Below are 17152 nucleotides of genomic sequence, written 5' to 3'. Positions count from 1 at the left end.
TGCTGAGTGTGGTGTATGTTGTCGGTAAAAGTTCCCATGTTTTTACTACAGGTATTTGACTGAATTGTGTTCTGTCATGACATAATCTCTGAACCACCAGCATACCTGTTTAAAGCATAATAGCTAACAAAAGTAAAACACACAACTGAACATGAGGGTTTGCCAAGTGTTTCACTAATTGGCCAAATAAGTATGTGGTCCTACTGGTTCCACATCTACGTCTTACAAAGTTACTTTTTGCAGACCACCGAATTTGGATTCCCATTAAATTGAGACCATTATCATTTCTGGCCAAAATAATGATCCCTGAAGCATATTTCTCAAACCTTTAGTGTAAGATTTCTGGAAAAAGTTATGAAAAAGAACAAAAATCTAAAATCAGGGATAGTTTTAACAATACAGTCACAGAGGCGAAGCAACCTTTTGCCTCATCCTATTTGTAAGTCTGTTTGAGAAATCTTGAAAATGATTTGCTTGGTAATATGTCATTGGTTAGACTTTCCCTACTGTTAACTCTGACAGTAAAAGCTGCTCATATTTTCATTATCAGGACATCAGTCCCCATCTTGTGGCTCAGTTATAGCTTCCTACGGCTCCCTTCCTTCAGAAGATAGTGCTGTTAATAGTGTTTGCTAAACAGCATGGCAATGACACTTCGCTTGCTATCTAACATTAAAGGTGCTGTTACTGTTTACATTTATGTTAATATGTACTGCCACAAGTGTTTGTTTGTATTTATTAGTTTTATTCATTTCTGACACAAACCTTTTATATAGCAACTTGCATAATCATTAGACACTGCAGCTCCAAGAGAAAAAAGCAAATAGCAAACATGTACTTGCAAATCAAGTTGACTCGAAGTCCATCTGCTCTTTCTCTCTATAAACTTAAGCAGAAATGATACATTTAGCAGTCACGTTGCCTGAATGGAGGAAACTTTTTTGTGCTTGCTGAAGGTTACTGGCATGCTGTTACAAGGTAACGAGATACGTATTTAGCTCTGAATGAACAGTGTACATTCCTGTTGAGCATGCATCTTTGCTGACCTTTCCTGCCCCACTGCAGTAGTATATCTAGATCAACCTTAAGTGCTGCAGTTATCCTAAGCTAGTTCTATGAAAGATGTTATATAATAATTAGCTTGAAACTTACATCCCCCCTCTGCTTCAGGACCAGACTACACCTCACATATTCAATGAACTCATTATTTGTTATAAATGCTGTGTGTCAAAAATTTGCTACATTTTGGCTTTATAACTTCTGTGTTGTACACTTAGATTTTTTTTCTAAACAACTTTTATTGAAAATATTTTGAATTGCAACACAACAGAAAAAAATAAAAGTAAGCACTCATGCAAATAAAAAGTAAAGTAAAATGCTATGCTCACAAAGAAAATTAAGGAGGGACTCAGATTTTCCCCACACACACACTAATTGACTTATCTTGGTTAGTGAATTTACGTAATGGAGAGAATTTCTGATTCATCTACAAGGAAAAGCAACACAGAAGAATACTTTATTAGTGGCTTAACTAAGATGTCTGCCAGCTGAACATTGTGCTGTCAAATCTAACCATGCTATTCTTTGCCCTTTCAGTCCATGGAGATAGCATAGCCACCTCCGAGCATACTTCAGCAGAAATACATACATACATACACACACACACCTGCGCATATGTGCACGTACACAAACACACACTGACAAAAATCCCCCCCCCACACACACACACACAGAGCCAGATTCCCTGTACTTATCTCCTGTACTGCAACTATCAAGACATAAACACACACACACACACGCACACACTGCCACTATACTTATATGTAGCCCACAAACAGCCTTGATCAGTCCCATAGGGATAAATAGGTGAAAATCAGTCAAAGGATGTCAGTGCCATAACTATTTCTTGGGGATAGCATGTTTAATTAGGATTTGCTAGTGCACCAAATTGTGACAATTGCATGCAACTGTCACAATTTGGTGCACCAGCAAATTGTGACAAGTGCATGCACTTTCTGCAATGTAACAGCTCTCCTTGCTACAACTACTGCCAGTAGAAAACAGCAGATTCAGAGTGGCATCTGTATCATTCAGGTTTCCCCATTGCTTCTGCATCAAGGGAAGCATTCTGAAACCCAGGGTATGTACACTTTTTACAGAGAATGTTGTGTAATGTTTGCAACTTGAAAAACGGAAACTTTGTCAAGTAATAATCTTGATATCTCTTCTCAGAAGGGACTACTATAGAAGAAAAAGCATACCATACAAACATAAAATCCTGTAAATTAATATTGGATTAAGGTGTTTTTTGTACTGTGCATAATATCAATAGGAGAATAGACTGGTGACATTTTCACAAATTCTTATAATATTAGCACATCCTTTAACAATATCTGTGCAACAGTGAACTGCCAGTTATCTTATTTCTGAGAGAACTACTTTATAAATTATCTGTAATACTGCTTAGAGGTCTAAACATGCTGTACCAGAAAACAGAAAATAAGATAAATGGAATGTTATTGCCACCTGCTGGACACTTGCAATATTGTAATGTATTACTACAATAAGTTATTCTCAATTCTTTAGAATTACTGTATTTTTTCAATTTTGTAATTCTAGCTCTGTTTTATTTTTTAGGTAAGTACTTCATTTCTGCTCATTCATTTATGTGTGAACTTGAGCATGCCTTTCCTGAATAATGAAATCCCTCTGCTCATTCTTGTCTGGAAAACAAGGAAGGCTGTTGATCAGGGTAAGGCATTTCTTTAAATAACCGAAAACTGTTCAATGTGCACTTTTACTATTATAGTATTCACCTAGTAGTCATGTCTGATTTGTAGAGAAAGGAAGGGATGATTAAATGTGATACAGAAATACAGACGCACTCTCACTCACGCATAAACGCACATGCACAAATTTAAACAGCATTTCAGAAAAGCAGCTAAGTGCTACCAAATGCTGTTCTGTGCAGGTCAGGTGTTGCAATGCTTTCAAAGACAGTTAAAGGTTGTGTAATAGAAGAGTGCACCATGGTAGAGAGTGTGTGATTCATTTTTATCCATGGCAGGCATTATTTACAAACAAGGGTGTTACAGCTGTAAGCTGCAGTCTTTCTTGTGATTAAATCAGCAGTTTGCAAGTTATCTTTAGATGTTAGATATTAGATACTGAAGATAGGTCAGGAAGTTAAGACTATAAACTTCTATAATTTCCATCTCTAATGCAGTCTTGAAATGTTATATAGAACTTGCTTTGGGTTGTATTGCCTCTTACTGAGGATATAGTTCCAGGTTCATGCTAATGTCATCACTTAGGAGGGCAAAGCAGACTTGCCAAAGCTTCAACTGAAGGAAACAGCAAGCAAGTGCATTTTTAGGGGGACAACTTTACCTACACCACCCATGTGGGGAGACATTGTCCCCCAAACCTTTACTTATATCTGCTAACTCCCCCACTGCACAATTACAGAGAAAATTAGAAAATAAAAAAAAATAGCTGAATTCTCTAGTGTACAAACAGAAACAGGAACTGCACTGATGTCAGCTATCTGTCCAATGAGTGGCAGCATGTACTTCTGTGAACTGTACATGGGGCATTCAAATCTTGTACATTTTACCCGTGGTGAAAGTCAGTGAAGCCCTTCCTTTTCATATTTTGAATCACCTTATGGTAACCACTACCATGTACTGCCTTAGCAATATGCCCATGTCAGCTATTTTTGTCATAATTTAAAGACGACTTCATCGACCCCAAATCAATGAACTGAATTTCCACAAACAAACCCACAGAAAAAAAAATCATCAGGGAAAGTAATCACCTTGCCAACATGACATCGGAATGCAAATTGCAGTATATGAAAGCCACCCACACCCCCTCCCCAATGTGGGAGGCTGTACCCGCACAGCCCCCTAAAGATATATATCGACTCCAAGATTACACTATGGTGGGGAAAAGAGCAAAACTGAGTTGTTGGCCAACTGCTTCCTTTCCTTGGTGAAATCTTTGATGGTAGTAAACGTTTACGGAAATTTGGTTCACTGATTTGGAGTCGATGAAGTCAGCTTCATTGAAATGACTCTTCAATGAAGTAATATAGACCCATTTCTGACATGCTCAGAAAAAAACTTGCACTCTTTGGAGTACAAAGAGTATGCCTGGCTACTCCTTGTCAAAGAAGTCCTGTGTCTGCCCATTCTCATGATATGCCAAGACACAAGCACACAGCTGCCACATTGAGTGGGAACAGACATCTCTGCCCAGTTGTTACTTGCTGAACTCTTGCTTTAACTAGAAGCCAATCAGAAGTAGGTCAGTATTATTCCCTCCCACTAGGAGGAGTAAGCTTCTTTTAGTCACTCCAGTACTCTCACACCATCTCCTCTACTGTTCTGTTCACTAACCGATCCTGGGTAGTCTGGTCCACAGTCAGGGGTTTTGCCATCCTCTCCATTATTCTTGGGTATTAAATGACATAAGTATGTGACCCTCATTAATTTCAGCTTCATGTAATGAGATTACATGGGTTTTTCATTAGAAGCAGAGCATTTTCTAAGTCTAGTTAGACATGATAGTATAGCCACTAACATGCCTAGTGAATTATATCATCCTTAATCGACGCATGTATTCATCATTACTCATAACATTGATTGCACTCTGGGAAACCCACCTGCATCAAAGTGCATACCACCAGACAGACACAAAGCAATCTAGACAGCATACATTATACATTTCATTGTACATGCTGAGCATGCATTAACTGAGGGCTTTGCCTTAAACACCCTGTAACAAGTACCAAAGGGAAATATAACCTGATGGTATGCGAGTCGATTATAGCTCCAGTCAATACTGAACAATTTGTGGAATCAACAGAATGCATCGTACTCTACAGTTACCGACACACAGTTTATTTATTCAGTGTTCATGATGTCATATTTTACTGCTTGTGCATTTCGTCTATGTTAGCACCGTTTTCTCTTTTGTATTCTTTCAAATTTGATGGAATTCATTTGTTTAGATTCCTGTCTGCCTTTCCTTCTTTTTCCTGCAAACATCAGACTACAAAAATGACTCATGGAAAAAAATGCCTAAATGTGTTTGCTTGTATTTGCTCTGTGATTAATGTATGTTAAACCATGCACATTATCATCAGCTCTAGTCACTAAGCATTCATTACTTAATTAAATAAATGGTTCTAGTTGTCACTTAAAGTAAAGTATATACTTCAAGTTTTATATACTCTGAGCAGTTAATTGTGGTTCTATAAGGTCTTCTAGGAAGCTGAGAGTGTCACTTTAATATAAACAGCAGTTGTAATTTTATTGTAAATGAAATCACACATGAAAATGTGAGGACTGTTAAAACATATATTTAATTGAGCTACGTCTCACACATTGTAATAGTAAAAGTCCTCAGTTTGTAAAATAATGTATTCACAGTGATAGCATGATAGCAAAGCTAATATTAGCATGCATTTCCTAGACGTCTTAATGTGCAAAGCTTCTGATTGTGAATTCTGAATTGCAAACTGCTGCACTTGAATAAAAACTGCTGTGCATGCCCGTTTGTGTGTGTGTGTGTGTGTGTGTGTGTCTGTGTGTGTGTCTGTATATATATATATATATATATATATATATATATATATATATATATATATATATATATATATATATATATATATATATAGATCCTTAGCATATGATCAAAGTTTCAGAACTTTGAAATTCATATGATCGAACATAAAAGAAAAAAACTTTTTTTTACATTTTTGCAGGGGGCAAACCCTCATGCTATACATATATATTTTAGAAAAAAAATTACTCACCTAAGGCAATTCGACAATGTCTTCCTGCATTGTTACTTCATACCCAATTTTACCTGTTACAAGCTGCTCTACCTTTTATTGGCAAGTATGCTGACATCTCTATGTATGATGTTGAAACCATCTTGAAAATACTGCATCTGATGTTTTTATGCTGTGGAACCGTCATATAAGAATCAAATCATGGCAGTATTCAAACAGTTAGAAATTAAGCAAACCAGGTATTAGAACATACATGTTGCTGTCTTTACAAAACAAATGCACAATAATAATTAGTTTTATTAGTGAAAATTCAAGCACTGTACTTAAGCATCTATATAATATCTAAATTAACTCAACAATTCTGCAAGCATTTGCTTGTAGTGGTAGGTTTATTCAACATATGTTGTGTTCTTTGCAGCTGTTCATGTAACCTGATTGCATCAGCATGAACCTGGAACTATATCCTAAACCGTAACTTTTGTTTCTGATTTTAACCCACTGGTGATAGTTGTCATGGAAGCAAACACTGGCAACTTATAACCAGCAACCTGTAGTGTAGTCTTCTTAGTAAAACGTTACATGTGCACACATACACACCTGTGTGTAAGCATCAGATAGTATGTATTAAGGCATCTCTCTGCTAAACAAATATAGGACATATGAAATTGTGTTCTTCAGTGATAGTTTGTATCACTAGCAAGGTACTGCTAGAGTTCTAGCCTGACCCTAAGCTGGCATTCTGACTGATCTGTCTGGAAGAGCAATGTTGTATCCATTCCATTGGTTGTGTTTCCCAGTAATGCTTTGCTCATACCTGGGCCACCCTAACGCTGGCCCAGTAATCGAGGAGCCTCAATCCTCACCACAGGCAACAATGGGGAACATACACACTGGGAGGATGACAAGCACACTCACAGTAAAGTGCAATTTCCCTTAAAAGCATTATACTGTTTGCATACTCTTTCAAACATATTAATAAAACTGTCAAAATTATCCACTTCCGTAAAGTATGGAAGACATTTACTGACCTTTGTTGCTACTGGGGTTCAGTTACTCCCTTTCCCATTACCTCCATGACCCTGGTGAAGAGTCTGCATCTCCTTCTGATGTTGCCTCTGTCTATCATTCTCCTCAGCTTCCAGACATCGCAGTTTCTCATTTTTTCTCAGCCTCCAGACATCTCAGTCTCTCTTCTGCTTCTATTTCCAAACATTTGGCCTCCAGTTCAAGTATCTTTAACTCCAGACAGATTTTTAAGTCCTCTGTGGAAAGGTTGAACTGTCCATTTTCTGAGAATTGTACATTCTCAAGGCCAGTCTGATTGTCCTTCTGGTTGCTATTCTGTGATATACCTGTGACTAAGGCTGCAACCATGTCTGCTTTAGTCAGGTTGGCATGCACCAGTCCTTTGTCTTGGCACATCTTAGCCAACTGGCTCCTTGTCAGCTTGCCATACTCTTCTGCTGACAGCCTTGCCAACTCTCCCTGAATAACTAAGTTAGCAAAAACTATTGTGATGTAAAACTCTGAATGTTCACTGTGTGGCTGATTGACAGTACAAACTCCTTCTTCAGTGACCACTGTTTACAGACCATGGGAATTAAATATCTACACCACTGAATCCTAATATGTGGATATCCTACCACTGCCAACCAATTAATATGTGATGTTGATATCCCACCACAATAGTAGCCCAGTAATCAAGGAGCCTCAATCCTCACCACTGGCAACAGTAGGGAATGTACACACTGGGAGGATGACAAGTACACACACAGTAAAGTGAGTTTCCCTTAAGAGCACACAGAGACCACACTCAGTCTGGGGCTGGATTCTGCCTCTTTCTCCAGGTCCCCAGTAAGACTCCCCACTGACACAGCTATAGAGTTGAAATCTTAGCTGATTGGCCAAGCCAAGACCTCCATCACCCTCTCTGTCCAACCAGTGTTTCATGTCCCTGCCCAAGTAGCTCTCACATACACACATACACACACACATAGACACACACACACACACACACACACACACACACACACACACACACACACACACACACACACACACACACACACCTGGGAAAGGCTGGCACAGGTTTACTAGCCCCCTTCTGCCCAGACTATAAGATAGTTCTGACTGCCACCAGCCACTCCTTATTAGTTTGACCAAGAGCAAGACTATTAGGAGTGGCCTGCACAGTGTCACCAAAAAGATACGCAAATACTCTAAGAGCTTAAATATCTATAGACAGACCAACCACAATTGAAAGGTTTAAATATATTTAATAATAAATAATAAAAGAATAAGAACATACTCAGTAAACAATCACAGTTACTTCAGAGTTCAAAATCACAGGAAATATTTAAAACAACATTGCTGGACAGTCTCAAAGAAATAAAACATCTAATCTATACTTCACTACCTTGCTAACTGTATCTTAAGAGAAATTACTGTACCCTAATTAACTTACCTACAGAGCAAGGAAGTCAGAAGTGGTGAGTGGGATTTCCCAGCCGAGGAACTTGTGACATCAGTTCTAATCTAGCCATGATATGTATGGTCACATGCAGAGGAATAAAGAACTAACGAAATAGTGTGAAACCCTAAACTGTGTAATGGTTTCCAAGAGGTGATCTCATGACTTTTCAGAAAGTAGTAGAAATTATTGTCCATGGGTTAACCACGTGTTTTTTTTATCAGTGCTTCTGGCATGTCCCTTCATCAGTAAATTATGTAATTTAGAGAGACAGAAAGAAAGAATGAGTTACAGTATAAATTTTGTACTGCCTGCAGCATAGGAATAAATCTAATATATATAAAAAAAAATCATACCCACAAGAATTTTATACACTTAAATATTTGTAAAAGGTAAACAGCAATACCACTGGCACACAAATGAACTTGAGCAAAAGAACGAATAAAGTCAGCATAAAATCAATAAAACATCAGCTCAAGTTCAAACCAGGCACAATACTGATTTACAAGTTTACAATACATCCATCACTATTATTTATCTCACTTTTTCCTTTCTACTTCTACCCTCGTTTTATGTGTTGTGTGGAGCTTTCTCCCCGGGCCTCTACTGAAAATGGACATATATAGCTAGCTAGCTAGCCCCAAAAAATAAAAAATAAAAAAAAAAAATAAAATAAAAAGTTCACTCGCTGGATCGCTGGTAGGCAATGCTAGTGTGCAAAAGAAGCAGCCAAAGCTATAAATCCAAAGTGAAGTTCCACATTGAGTAAGATGTTTAAAGTCTTTGCAGACCAAAGAACAGTTTATAAATGTAAAATGCTGACAGTCTCTTCAAGCAAACTGGAAACAGACTTGGAAGTTAGAAGCTTTCAATAATTCCAAAAACTTTATTCAAGTATAAAAGGGTAAGCGATTTCGCCAAGCAGCTTTTTCAAACCATCAAAACCATCGCATTGAACTGACACACCTTATATACAGAGCTCTTAATTAATGGGTGTTCCTTACAGAGTCAAACATTTAAAGGTGTATGCCACATAAAATCAAGACAACATCAACTAAGAATACAAATGAATATTTACACATAAATATATAAAAAAACTGATATATATAATAAAAACTATTTATATATAGCAACTTACTAAGCATAGCAGCATATAACTGTGCAATAGTTAAATAAGATAAAATAAATATAAAATAAAAAGCTAAAATAAAAATGCATGAATTCATTAAACATTAAACCTTCTACTTTTAAGTGCTGGTTTGAGGGGGATCCTGTCATTAAGTCCAGGATAGACATGCGCTTGTAATCTAATAATCCACCCAGTTTCCATTTGTTCAGTGTAATTTTTGATGTCCCCACCTCTAATATTAGGTACATTGGTATGTATGACAAAAAACTTAAATGCATGTGTAATATCATTCTCTAAAATATGTTTCGATAGAGCATTAATTGTGGATCTAATGCGTATCTGATAAATATGTTCCCTTATTCTATCCTTCAATTTTCTGTCAGTCTTGCCGACATAGAAGGCAGTGCAGGAAGTGCACTTCGCAATATAGACCACATGTTCAGTCTCACAATTCGCATTAACTTTAAAATTAAAAACTCTTGTGGTAATTGGATGTATAAACATGCTGGTAGTGCTAATACTAGAACAAAAATTACATCTGATATGCATTAGATCTACAATTAATGATATTACACATGCATTTAAGTTTTTTGTCATACATACCAATGTACCCAATATTAGAGGTGGGGACATCAAAAATTACACTGAACAAATGGAAACTGGGTGGATTATTAGATTACAAGCGCATGTCTATCCTGGACTTAATGACAGGATCCCCCTCAAACCAGCACTTAAAAGTAGAAGGTTTAATGAATTCATGCATTTTTATTTTAGCTTTTTATTGTATATTTATTTTATCTTATTTAACTATTGCACAGTTGTATACTGCTATGCTATGTAAGTTGTTATATATAAATAGTTTTTATTATATATAAGTTTTTTATATATTTATGTGTAAACATTCATTTGTATTCTTAGTTGATGTTGTTTTGATTTTATGTGGCATACACCTTTAAATGTTTGACTCTGTAAGGAACACCCATTAATTAAGAGCTCTGTATATAAGGTGTGTCAGTTCAATGCAATGGTTTTGATGGTTTGAAAAAGCCGCTTGGCGCTTACCCCTTTTATACTTGAATAAAGGTTTTGGAATTATTGAAAGCTTCTAACTTTCAAGTCTGTTTCCGGTTTCCTTGAAGAGACTGTCAGCATTTTACATTTATAAACTGTTCTTTGGTCTGCAAAGACTTTAAACATCTTACTCAATGTGGAACTTCGCTTTGGATTTATAGCTTTGGCTGCTTCTTTTACACACTAGCATTGCCTACCAGCGATCCAGCGAGTGAACTTGTAAGTCAGAATTGTGCCTGGTTTGAACTTGAGCTGATGTTTTATTGATTTTATGCACACTTAAATATTTGCTGAAAGTAGAGAAGAAACTGGAGATCTGCAAGCACACGGTAAGTTTGCATAGAACAAAAACTCTCTAGGAGATAGCTGTGAAGGTGTCCAAAGGAAAAAAAAAAACAGAGAAAGATATCATTACAGTCTTTAAGTTGACATTCACACTGAATGACAGTGAGTTCTTTTTGGGAGTGGAAGACTGTTCATGTACAGACCATGACTTAGGACCAAATATGTGAATTTTAAATAGTGGTTCCCTCTTCTGAATAATGTACTAACCCAGAGGTACCATATTAAATATAAGTGGTGCAACAGTGACTCCTTCTGACAAGAAACTCTGGCTTACTATGTGTGACTCACCTGTTCACTCAGATTCAGAATACCAGACTTTGCAGAACTGGTGTGTTGTTGCTTTCAAAATATATTCCTTATAAAATCATAATATACCTTATAAAGTACCGTAAGCAAATACAATTTGAAAAGTTCTTTGCTAACCAGCTCAGCTGAGGCATGGTCTCTGTGGTTAATTTGTACAATGATCGTTCACTGGGATAGAACTATATTCTCTATTAGCAAGTCTTATGTTTGCTCCATTGACAGTCTATGATATGACAGGAACAGTAGCTAATGTCTGCTCCCTTAGAAAACTTAAATATGAGTGCATTTTGTTATTAGTTCTCAGTGTTTAGCAACAAAATTAATAAACACTAGTAACATATTGCCATATAAAAGTCTGTCAGTCTTGTCAGATAAGTCCATGAAAATATTAAATAAGTGTAGGCAAGAACAGTAATAACCTGCAAAGACATAGAAATGCATAAGAGCAACACCTAAGCAGCAGCTTCATTGCTAGTAGGCTGAAGTGTCTGATGGCATATTCATGAAAGAATTGGGAGACTAGGATTATTAATTCTGAAAAAAAAAACTGTCTTTCGGCTTCTCCCGTTAGGGGTCACCACAGCAGATTAGTAGTCTGCAGTTTGATTGGCACTAGAGTTTTTACTACTTTTACTAGAGTTTTCTACTCTAGCCCAGAGTCCAACCTTCACATAGGGCACAGATTCACACACACAAGCACTTACTGCATGTCTTTAAAACTCATTCAACCATAGGGAGGACATGAAGTCTCCACACAGGTGCTCAAACCGAGAATCGAACCACAGAACTTCTTGCTGTGAGGTGACAACACTAACCGCTGCACAAAACAACTTTGTGTACAAACAAGCTTTAATCTAATTGACTTATGGTCCAGTATCCTATGTGTCCTTGTTGTGCCAGCTCAGGGAATAAACGAGAAACTGTTAGATAAAACTTCAGTGTAAGGATGTTATTACATTCTCATTTAGCTAATCACTATCAATACTCCAGCTAATATAATCAAACTTTGAATTAACATTTATTTTTCTAAATTTATTAAGTATGTTGGAACACTGATCCTTGAGGACTTTTTTCAGATAATCCTGAGAACAGTGACTGGTTAAGTAATTAGCTCAGATTCAAGTAGATAAATAGAGGCTGCGGGAATCAAACAGGAGACTGCAGGAAGCAATTTCGTAACAGCTCCTAGCTTTATTCCTCTGTGCTAACTATTAATCTTTGGTGTACTACACAGCAATATAAAACCTGTGAGCTGGTCATAAGGGATACTGTACCTGCTTAGCCTCTAACTATGCAAAAATATAGACTTCACTGGAAACATTTTATTTTATTTTCAGATTTTTACCATTCTAGGTTAGTATTTAAAAAAAAGAGGTGATATAAGGACAGGAAAATTGGTTCTTAAGGAAAATTATAAGAAGAGCTTTTACAAGTGCAGGCCATGCATTGTGAAGAGGATGTCTTGGTGTTGTAGTTATAAGTGCTGCCTCCTTTTGTCTGCAAGGTCCATAAATCAGTCTTGACTTCTAGAAAGTTTCTGGGTTGAATTTCTACAAACTCTGCTTTGATTAAAGACCTTGCCAACACCTAATACTATGAATATATAAAGGTTAAACATTAATCACAGCCCACACTGAACACTGGGTAAACTGTTGCTGCATAAACAGGTTTTCATCCATTAATAACCTGGTAAAAACAACTGCATATGTTAAGTATTTTACTCTGTGGTATTATGCACTGATTTTTCTTTTCATATTTAAAAAGTATAAAGCAAAATGTCCTTATAGAGTCACGATCCCTCATGTTTGAAACCAAGGTGGTGTCATTTCTAAATGAGTACTGATATTTGCACTTGGATGTGCTGTTATGACTAATATTGCCAGACTGAATACTTACTGAGTATAGTGTATTGCTTTGTCTTCAGCTCCACGTAACCCTAGCAATACAGTCTGAGTTAGGTCAGCATTTTTGGCAATTCTTTGATACATTTAGTGGTTTGATGCAGAGATTTGAGGCTGTGGCACTACCAGTTAACATAATCCTATCTTAGGTTTGACTCCTTAAATCTCCATTGATTAGTGTGTAAATGTCACCATGTCACTTAACCACCGTGTTCCTGAGTCATCCACCCTGTAAAGAAGAAATTGTGCCTAGCAGGTTTACACCATTATCAAATAAATAAAATAAAATAAAACAGATTTTACTGCTCCATTACTTATCAACTCTTGATTCTCAGAGTTTGTTCAATCCCTGCAACTTCCTTCTATTTCTCCTCTAAAACAAGGACAGATTGAGCCTCCTTTTTTCTCTCACTGGCTGTTCTATAATATAAACTGCTTCACAACAGCAAAGATTTTCCATTAGAAGGACTAATACTTGAGTATTATTCATCAGTCAGTCTAGTCACACAAAGCCATCTCGAGACCTCAATTGTTTTCAGAAGCTTCTTTAACTCTTACCTCGTGAAAGAAATGTTCCCTGTGCATTACTTACAACAGTGTTTGATTTAATTTGGCTATGCAATATCAACTCCATGCTTCTGTATTTTTTCTGTATTTCTCCAGATGTTTACAGTTCTTAATACTGTGGCAGGAATAGACACTATTTCTAAGTCAGATCACAGTTAAAATTCACAAAATCTTTATATCTTCAGTTTACAGGGATTCGCAGAATTCATAAGACTTTCAAGGCAATTTAGTTTCATGATCATCAATGGCTTGTCAATAAATACCACTAAGAAGGTCTATGCTAGTTAGTCCTAAAGTAAATTTAAAGGTACCCAACCAGGCATCTATGTTCTGTTTAAAGGATGATAATCTATGAAACTGCTTAATTCGGAGAGGCAGCGTATTCCACAGATGGGAAAGCATTGTGCGATTAATTTGTTTCTCCATTGCATTCTGTTTATCCTGCTGATGAAGATTTAGGTCCATGCTTCTGGTGTTTTCTAAACCATCAGACTGTCAGAGATATAGGAGATCAAGGATAACAGGGTCTGTAATGTAGTGGTAGGTGAGACATGATCATCAAGAATCTGTAAGATATTGACTAAAGGGGTCAACCTTCTGGCCTCCTTTGATAGTTCTAGTTTTTTAAACCTAAAATCTTTTTAGTTAAGATCCTTATAAGCTTCTTTAGTTGTTTGATATGTCAACTAAATTGCATCACAAAGGGGGCATTATTCTCCGTAACTGGTCCAGTCGGTATTAAATATACTGGAATAATAACATCTTTAGATGTTGATGATATACCTTTGGCTATTAGTTATGTTAGCTGGATTCAGACTACAGTTGATGTAATGATACTGGGAATAGGGAATTGTTGATGATGATGATGGTGATGATGATGAAGGTAATGAGCTGCGACATGATGGTTGAAGGAGATGGATCTCTCAGCCCAGTACTCAGGAATGTGTCTACATATCATTTAGCAGTGGAGTATTATTTATGTTATATGTTGAGAGTGAGATTAAGGGTTGTTTTCTAAATAAAATGATCCAATATATTTTGTTGTATTTAATTTGTGACTCTTTTCAGTATACTAGGTATAAATTAAGGTATGCTCTTCATGAAAGGTACAGGTATCGGAGAGGATCTCAAAAATAATGTCAGGCTTGCAGTCATCTGCAAGCATACTTAACAAGAGGTACTGGTTCTCAGTTTGGTAATCAGAGTAAATGCTGAAAAGCAAGGGGTCCCAGTACAGGGCCGTAGGAGACTGCATTAGTTACACTGATATTTCCAGATGGTCCCATGTAAACAGCACTTCTCTTTTGGGGTAATGCTTTGTTGTTCATGTTTTTAATGATTCAAAGCTTCTTATGTATTGTAATATGCTTGCAACATTATTACTCCTTTCAGTATACAGACCTTCAGCCATGCGCACACCACATCCTGCAACAACATGTAGAATTGTACTTCTAGTTCATTCTGTACTGTAGACCATACATTAGTCTTTATTGCCCACTTTTGCTACAGATTTTTTGAACCAACGTTAATGCAGACCACTGTTCTGAGCTACCGTTATTCTTCCATCTTTTTGTTTACAGTTCACTTCTCCTTAGCCTTTCATGCATCAATCGTTGATCAACACATGGTTAATTCAAAAGTTCTATATACTTGCCACTATAATTGTAGGTTATTAAGTTTCCCCCTTGTCTTCTGGTCACAGTCGTTATATTCTTTTATTTGTCAGCATTATTCTTGTTGATGCTTCTTCTTTCTGTCCATTACTGGGTTTCATTTCCATTTCCACTCCTTTCCAAAATGCTTCTTCTAATATGAGCAAGGATGTTATTTTAAACATGTTGTCTTCACATAGAGGTTCATAGGTTAGTACTAGGCTAAGTGCCCTTGTGGGCCATTTTAAGCCTAGCCAATTTCCCCATGTGAGAATCAAACCCTGCATCGTGTGTCTGTAAGGTAAACACATTAACCATTATGCCAACCTCCCACCCATATTAGAGCTTTCACTATGTTTAGACCAGATGATGATTTTTAGTAAGTATGCATGTTGTCCCATATTTGCAGATCTATACATACAGTCAGTTTCAAGTTGTCCTGCAGACCAAGGGATATATAATGTTGCCTTATACTACATTTTATATATCCTTTGATAAGCACGTTCAGTCCATCTGTACATGATAAAGGTTGCATTTAGCTGAAAAATAATGTTTTTTTAAATTTATTTAACATTTGTTTATCAAGGAGTTTCAACTGAGGTAGAGGCCCATTTTCAGAGGAGTCCCGGGGAGAAAAACTCCAAGTACAAGTTAGCAATTACAACATTATATAACAATAGAATATCATACAAGTATGAGAAGAATACAGGCTCCGTCTTACAAAATGCAAATATTGTGAAATGTTATCTGCACTGCAATATATTCTAAGTGCATTCTAGCATTTTGTATTGATGGATCTGTGAAAAACTGTTTCATTTTGCATGTTCTTGTTTAATTATTTGTCTCAATGTGAAACTCATTCATAGAAGAAAAACAGAACAATGTAAGCAGGACTACAAATGTCACTTCCTGTAATATTAACAAGTGTTTTTTGGCATTTATTCAGCTGTTGCTATGTCATTGTAGGTCTACTTTTCCTTTACTCAGGTCAGAAATGTAAACGGAGGGACGTCTAGAAATGTTGATATAAAGAAACAAATACACAACTAAACAAAGAAATAATCAAATAAATAAATTAACCAGACAGTGATTCATTGTATAAACACATAGCATCTCCCAGTTTTAACTTAACCAAATGTTTACTAATTGCATTACAGAAATGAAGCCCATTTCTAAGTCAGAATGTAATCTTAGTTCATGAAATCAGTACTGTTTCCTGTATTTCATATTTGCTACTGATGTCATCAGCACATGCAGCGTTTTACTTGGAATGTTAACCTAAATCATATGGACTATTTTGATGTCCATTTAGTCAAGGTTGAGGTTAATGAGAGATATATAGCCACAATACAGAGAAAGGAAACATATTCCAACTGTTTCCTACATTACAGCAGGTCACACCCTGAACACCAAAAGAGATTGGTCTTTAAAGGACAGTTGGTGACAGCTGCTCGTATTTTTTTTTTGGTGACTACGCAAAAAGATTTTACACAGGAATGTGGCACCTTATCGTCAATGTTTTTGAAGAGAGCGTATCCAAGTGACTTGACTGATGAGCTAGTGCAGGAGGTAATGACAAAAAGAGAAAGGGGCTACTTTAGTCCCCTCCTTAACAGTAGGAATAGGATGGGTAGAACAAATAGCCAGGATATTAATACGAATGTGAATATGATTTCAGGGAATGAGTCCTCTTCCCTTGAGGGTCAACCAGCACAGGATTTGCATCAAGTTAATATCTAGGATTTTTCTAAAGCCCTGATCATCACTTACAGTGAAGATAGTAGAAGTTTGAAATGGATATTTGAGAAAAATTGGTCCATTTTGTTAGAAGATCCTTGGTTTAGGAACTATGTAGGTGAAAGACCTACCATAGTGTACAAGAAGGAAATGAACTTCAAGGACTCATTAAGG

This window comes from Protopterus annectens, chromosome 2.part2, assembly GCF_019279795.1.
Source record: "Protopterus annectens isolate FY-2018-M chromosome 2.part2, PAN1.0, whole genome shotgun sequence".
NCBI lineage: Eukaryota > Metazoa > Chordata > Ceratodontiformes > Protopteridae > Protopterus > Protopterus annectens.
This window is presented reverse-complemented; position numbering follows the sequence as displayed.